Source organism: Gavialis gangeticus, unplaced genomic scaffold, assembly GCF_001723915.1.
Source record: "Gavialis gangeticus isolate Ggan-Ray unplaced genomic scaffold, GavGan_comp1, whole genome shotgun sequence".
NCBI classification, from domain to species: domain Eukaryota; kingdom Metazoa; phylum Chordata; order Crocodylia; family Gavialidae; genus Gavialis; species Gavialis gangeticus.
Genome location: NW_017728996.1, coordinates 11,528,542 through 11,534,655, shown reverse-complemented (window position 1 = coordinate 11,534,655; position 6,114 = coordinate 11,528,542). Strand labels below are relative to the sequence as shown.

Below are 6,114 nucleotides of genomic sequence, written 5' to 3'. Positions count from 1 at the left end.
CGCCAAGCGCTGCCCCCCCCGGCACGACAGTGTCCCGCAAGCTCCCCTCCCCAGCCGGGGCGCCCTGAGGAGCCTTCCTCTCCTCCAGCGGCTCTACCAGCACCTCCTGTCTCCCCACCCCCCCGGTCCCTCCCCCACAAGCCCAGCTCCTTGTCCAGATCTTTCTCTTGCAAGATGCATGTGCTGATTTGATGGAGTCCTTTAAACAAGGCGCTCGCTGGAGCTGCATTCATCCTGAAACACGAACCCTATTTTCTGAATGTCCTCCTTTACAATAGCCGCCCATATTTTATTCTGCTGGACCCCGATCTAAATATACTCCCTTCCAGGAACAATATTGGCTTGTTAGGGGGTTTTTTTGCGGGGAGGGTGCGGGTTGTTTTTTGTACTTAAAAACAAACAAACAAACCAACAACCCAACAAAATAAAACCCAGATCTTGATGGGGGGGGGGTTCCCCTTTGCAGAGAGGGTTTTTTTTTTTTTATTCTTCTCAAGAAATTTCATTGAGATGTCTCTGTACTTTGCTTGTCAGTTATCTTTGTTCCTTTTAAATAAAGGGCTTTTAAATGGACTTATTGCTCGCAGCGTGGGCTCTTCTCTCTAAATGTTAGAAAATTGTGCCATCTACCCGCTATTCTAAGTACTGTCACACTCAGAGACCTCCGAGGACCTCGCAGCCCCAACTTCAATGCAGCCGTGTCAAAGGGTGGGCTAGTGGGGGATGCAGAAAGGTTTGCGTGGATTTTGCAGCTTTCCAGCTCGCAGCTTTTGCTGCGACGCCTCGGCGGGCTGCGGCTGCGGCTTCCCGGGCCCTGGCTCCCAGCAAAGAGCCCCTGAATCCGCTGGCAGGCACATTTCACTGCCTCTCAAGTGCGGAGTTTTTGTGCTAATTTTAGACGTGAAAAGTGTGGGTGTGCAGGGGAGGGGGGGGAGCAATAGATCCTCTCTCTCTCTCTCTCTTTTTTTTTTTTTTTTAAGAAATACTCTGTTATTTATAGCCATTGCCTCTAATGATCAAAATACGTTCTTCTTAATTGAAAAAGTTGGCTTCTTCAGGTTGCTTTTGGCTGCTTGGCCATGACGACTGCTGGCTAGCTTTCCAAGCGAGGGATCGGGGAAGATGTGCATAAACTTTTAAGGCCTGATTAGCCGCTTCCCCACACTCCTTAAGGCCACCTCGGTGGGTTTTGTTGATTTTGGTGGGGGGGGGGGTTGCAACGGGTGTGTTCAAATGAGACTGGAAATCTCTCTCCTTCGTAGGAGAGAGCAAAGAACTCGCTTGGATTTTTTTTCCCCCCCCCCCCCCCCCGAAAAATATCATAACTGCTTGCTAAATCAGTTAAACCGGATTAACGGTTTCCAATTTTATGGTGTAGTTACATGTCCTCGAAATTATTTTTGGAGCCCTTAGGAGTATTAGGGAAGATTGCTGAGTGTCGCTGGCGTATTTATGGAGGGGGGGGAGGCAGTGGCACGCTTTATGACTTTTATGACTTGTTTCACACTGTTCAAGAAATGGAGTTTTAAGCAACATACAATTAAAACTATATGGCTCTTTGGATCCATTCCAAGCAACTCCACAATCAATTAGTTGAGATCTTGGGATACTTGTTGCTAAAAAAAAAAAAAAAAAAAGGGGGGGGGGGGAAAATCCAACTGGAAAAGCCATCAGCAGCGCCTGCTCCCCCGCGGAGAGGGCTGGATTTTTTTTGCAGAGGTTCCTGTATTGGAAACGAGAAGATGCGTGGCTCTCTCCTCCTCCTGCACGAATCCCTGCTGGAATCCCCTGTCTTCATGGCATCAGGTTTTTTGCCCCCACTTCTTCTCTCCCCTCCCGCCTCCAGTGCTGGCTCCTAGACATGCATTGTTTTTTCTCCCCTCTTTTTTGATCCCGCCGCAGCCCTTTCCTCCTTGCCTTTCAACCTGTCCAGCAGCGAAGCCAACCCTGGCTTCTCCACGAGCCGCAGAGGCGAGAGGCAGCCCACCTTGCGCTGCCCTCCACTCCGCAGCTTGTTTTTAATGCGGATGTGACTATGTAACATCTCTCTCGCGCCCTGACCACGGAGGATGATCTGCACCCAGACCTTTTTTCCTGGCAGAGATTCACCAGCTTGCATCGGGGTGATGGGCTGAGTGTACTGCCAGGGGTGGGTTATTTTTGGGGGGTGGGGGTACAGTTTAATCAATGGAAGAGATAGGGAGCTGTGCCCTGTGCCTCCTGGCGTCTGCAGTGGCGACATTTCTTCCTTTCTTTCTTTCACCGAGATCGCTGTTCGTCTCGGGTCTTTTTTTTTTTTCCCCTCGACGAGGAAGGCGTCCTCGGTGGAAGACGTAATATATTCCACACACAAGTTTTTCCTTCCTCCATAATCTAATCTCAGCCAACAAGTGCCTGCCTCAACTCCACCAACATTACTAATTAACGACTCCTTGCAAATGCACTGTACTCTGACCTAAACTTTCCTTCTCGCCCTTGACAGGACTTGGCCATTTTGCTGGGGGTATTTGAGACCAACTCTGGGCAACGTGGCTTTCCAGGAACCCCAAGTGCCCCCAGGCAAAAGCCTCGCCCTGGTTTCACAGCTAAGTCACGGAGCGGGATCAAGCTGCTACCCCAGGAAGTTTGCTCCGCTTCATTCAAGGCACAGACAACGTGCTGCCATTGAGGCGGGTCAGCGCCCGGGTGCTGGGCATCTTGTGCCTTGGCACATCCAGGCTGCTCTGATCTCTTCTTTATCGCCACCTCCTCCTGGCAAATCCTCCCCTTGCCCCCTTCTTGTCCCCCCGCCACAGCATCCTTCGCCGTGCACTGTCACTGCGAACAACATCGCGGGCTGGGTGATGTCTTACTTCCAGCCGCAAAGAGAAGGCACCAGCTCTACCCCCCAGCCAGTGCGGGGACCCTCGGCTGCCTGCTTTGGAGACAGCCCCCCTCCTCCGGCGGAAGCCCCCGCCCGTCCTTGGGTCGCATTTGGAGGGTGCCTTGCAAGCACTGTACAGCGCAGGGGTCAAGCTCTTTGCTCGCCCCTTGGGCAGGCGCAGCCCGCGGGACGCAGGCACCTCACCCTGCCTGCAGGCGTGTGAAAACCAGTAATAATAATAATAATAATAATAATAATAATAATAATAACGTGCCCGGGAGTGATGAGCCCCAGGGAAGAACTTGCTCTTTCTCTCTCTGCTTGGACAACACAGCCAGGGCCAGCCCGGGCAGCAGGAGGATGCTCTGGGGCCCCTGCAAGCCGAGGGCTCCTTGCTGCAGTGGGGGAAGGGAGGGGTCCTGGTGGGTTTGGATCCGCTGTCCCTGCTTGGGACGAGTGACATGGAGAGATGCCTCATTCCCTTGGGGGGGGAAGCACTGGGGCTCTCCTTCCACCGTTGATCTTCCCTCCCGCGATGGAAAGGACTTTAAAAATAAGAAGAAAGACCTTTTTTTTTTTTTTTTTCTTTTTGCAAACGCTATATTCATATTTGGGCCTGGTCGGCTCCGCACTCGCGCCTTTCAGGGCGATTATCTCATATCTTTCCTACAGAAGTAAGCTATCCCTGCAGCCCCCGGGTCAGGCATTGATCTCGCTGCAATGTAACAAACGGCCGGGTTAATTTTCCCTCATTAGCATTTCCATAGCCCGGGCTCCACACACAGGATCCTGCCTATAGCTTCACAGCTTCTGGCTGGCTCTGTGCGGGTGCGTGTGCGTGCGTGCGTGCGTGTGTGTGTGTCCCCCGCTCCCATCCCCGCCGTCTCCCAGACACACACACACACAGACACACATGTGTCATGTCAACCCTCTATCTCGCTCCAGGCTGAGCCTGGACACACTACACTTGATGCCACCTCCTCTTCGCTTCCCGTGTGTGTGTATCTTTGCCCCACATAGCACCCCTTCTATATTATTTTATACCCCCCCCTTTGTATGGCTCTTTCTGACTTTTATTTGGTCCCTAGAGATATATATATATATATTTAAATCTTGTTCTCTCTCTAAATTAAACGGATTCCCCACACCCCTCCCTAACCCCGTTTACTTCTTAATCTTTTTTTTTCTTTCCTTGAGTCTTTTCATTCACTAGGTTGCAAAAGAAGCGGGGGTTGGTCAACACTAAAATGGCAAAGTTCATCTTGAAAAAAAAAAAGCCCTCCAGCTACCTACAAAGGGGCTCAGGGCTTTGTAATGGCAGAAAGAAACAAAAATGAAAAGAAAATTGCAGTTGAGGCTAAAGTGTGAGAGTGTGTTTGTGTGTATGTATATCTGTGTGTATTTTTAAAGGTTTCTTTGAACTGCCTTTGTGCTGAGTAGGCAATGCTTCTTGCCAATGCTAGTCACGGTTTAAGGAACTTTGAGTTAACCTCTTATATCGAATGAATCTTTTCATTTGGAAACCAATAAATCTCAATCTCTAGCCACCTTTTGTAGAGCAGGCTGAAGCTTACCAAGGCAAGGCTGGAGCTTATAATAAAGAAGAGATAAAGTTTGCCAAAGTTTTTTTTTTCTTCTTCTCTTGTAAATAAAAGTTTTGGAGATGGCAGCGTTTGGAAAGGAACTCGGAGAAGGACTTGGATCTATGCATTGTTTCACAGTAAGCCTATTTACTTAAATCGAGTCTTCATGGTTTCAAACACGAAAATGATTTATAGTTTTCCAACCAGTCATTATTTTGGTCAGTTGTTTAAGGTGGGCTTGGGGGGTGAGCGGAGGGGGGGCATACAGTCTAATAATCAATGTGTGTCTATGGGAAAAGAAGAGGGAGGGGTGGGGGGTGGCTGTGAAGATAAGGAGGGTTAACACTATAAACATTAAAGACAATTGAGTTTCCCCCCTCCGAGCTGGAGTTTGGGAGAAAGAGGTCTTCACATTTCTCAGACATAAAAAAAAAAGAGAGAAAGAGAGAAAAAAAACCCTTTCTCTGATCAGTTTGGAGTCACTCCTTGGTACCTGACTTGCACTTTTCCTAGTGGGTGTAATTTCTTTGAAGTACTTTGAAATCCAGCACTGCGCTTAATCTTTGGCTGCGAGAAGTGACTTCAAGAACCAATGTTCGGGTTCCTCTTTTCCCTCCAGTCCTTCCTCCCCTGCCTGGTCCCTCTCCGCGTGCGCGGGTGCGGTGCGTGCGTGTGCATCTGCCCCTCTGCCTCTCCTTTTTTCCAACCATGTGTATGTGTGCTCCCCCCCTCCAGAAGCATCCCTCACTTTTCAGCCCCTCTCTTTATTTCATGGCAAGCCGCTGTCTCCTTTCCGGCTCCAAATTGTTCCCATCCAAGAGTTATTAATTACTCTTACAAGGCGGGAGATTCTTAACTAATAACAAAGTTGTAAATTACCACCTTCCCGCGAATATTTCTCATTTGTCAACCCTGATTGATTTGATTAATATTCCGCTGGTTGAGATCATTTCAAGCTGTACTATATAATCAGCCAGACCAGGGCTTGCTAAGCACAGAGCTGCTGCTTTCCAAAGAGATTTCTTCCTACCTTTAAGCTGAAGTGTATTTTACATTTGTGCCAGACATGGTAAAAGGAGGGGGGGGGGAGTGGAGGAGAAAGCAGTTCGCTCCAGTGATGGGGTGAAATAAAATGAACAAGTGTGTCTGTGTGTTTAAAAAAAAAAAATGGAAGCATTGCACAAAAGAAATGATGACCCACATATAATCCAGGAAGAGACGATGCTAAGCTCAGCACCCGGGCGCAGCCCAGCACAATGTGTCTGGGTGCCTTGCTGCCAGCCTGGGAGTAAACAGCTCAGACTCCGATTTATGTAGAGCTCGGATTGAAATAATAACAGACCATAAATTACACAAAAAAATAAATAAATAAATAAATAAAAATCCTGAAATAATGGGCAAGAAACTTGGCTCCTCTGTGAAGGCAACTGAATTTCTTGTTCAGAGACGTCATCGCGGTTTAAGGGTGGCACTGGAAATACTCTGCAGGAGACCAGGCAAAATTGGGGGGGGGGGGAGACCCAGTGGCAGGAACCCTGCCTCCTCTCCTGCCCACAGCACACGCACGTCCCGGGGGGAGAGCGCCCCAGCCCGCAAACAGACGTAGCAAGGGACCCCCCACCCTCAGCGCTCAAGCTCGAGCCCCAGCCTCGCTCTCCGTCCCCTCCA

General features: G+C 49.4%; 1 long non-coding RNA gene across 1 annotated transcript in view; it reads left to right on the top strand.

Moving 5' to 3' along the window:
- Positions 1-3,262: 3,262 nt before the first annotated feature.
- LOC109288478 overlaps positions 3,263-6,114 on the top strand; it is a 76,751-nt gene continuing 73,899 nt past the window's right edge. The window contains exon 1 of the long non-coding RNA XR_002095146.1: positions 3,263-4,583. This is a non-coding gene — a long non-coding RNA (uncharacterized LOC109288478). The remainder of the gene's footprint in view (positions 4,584-6,114) is intronic.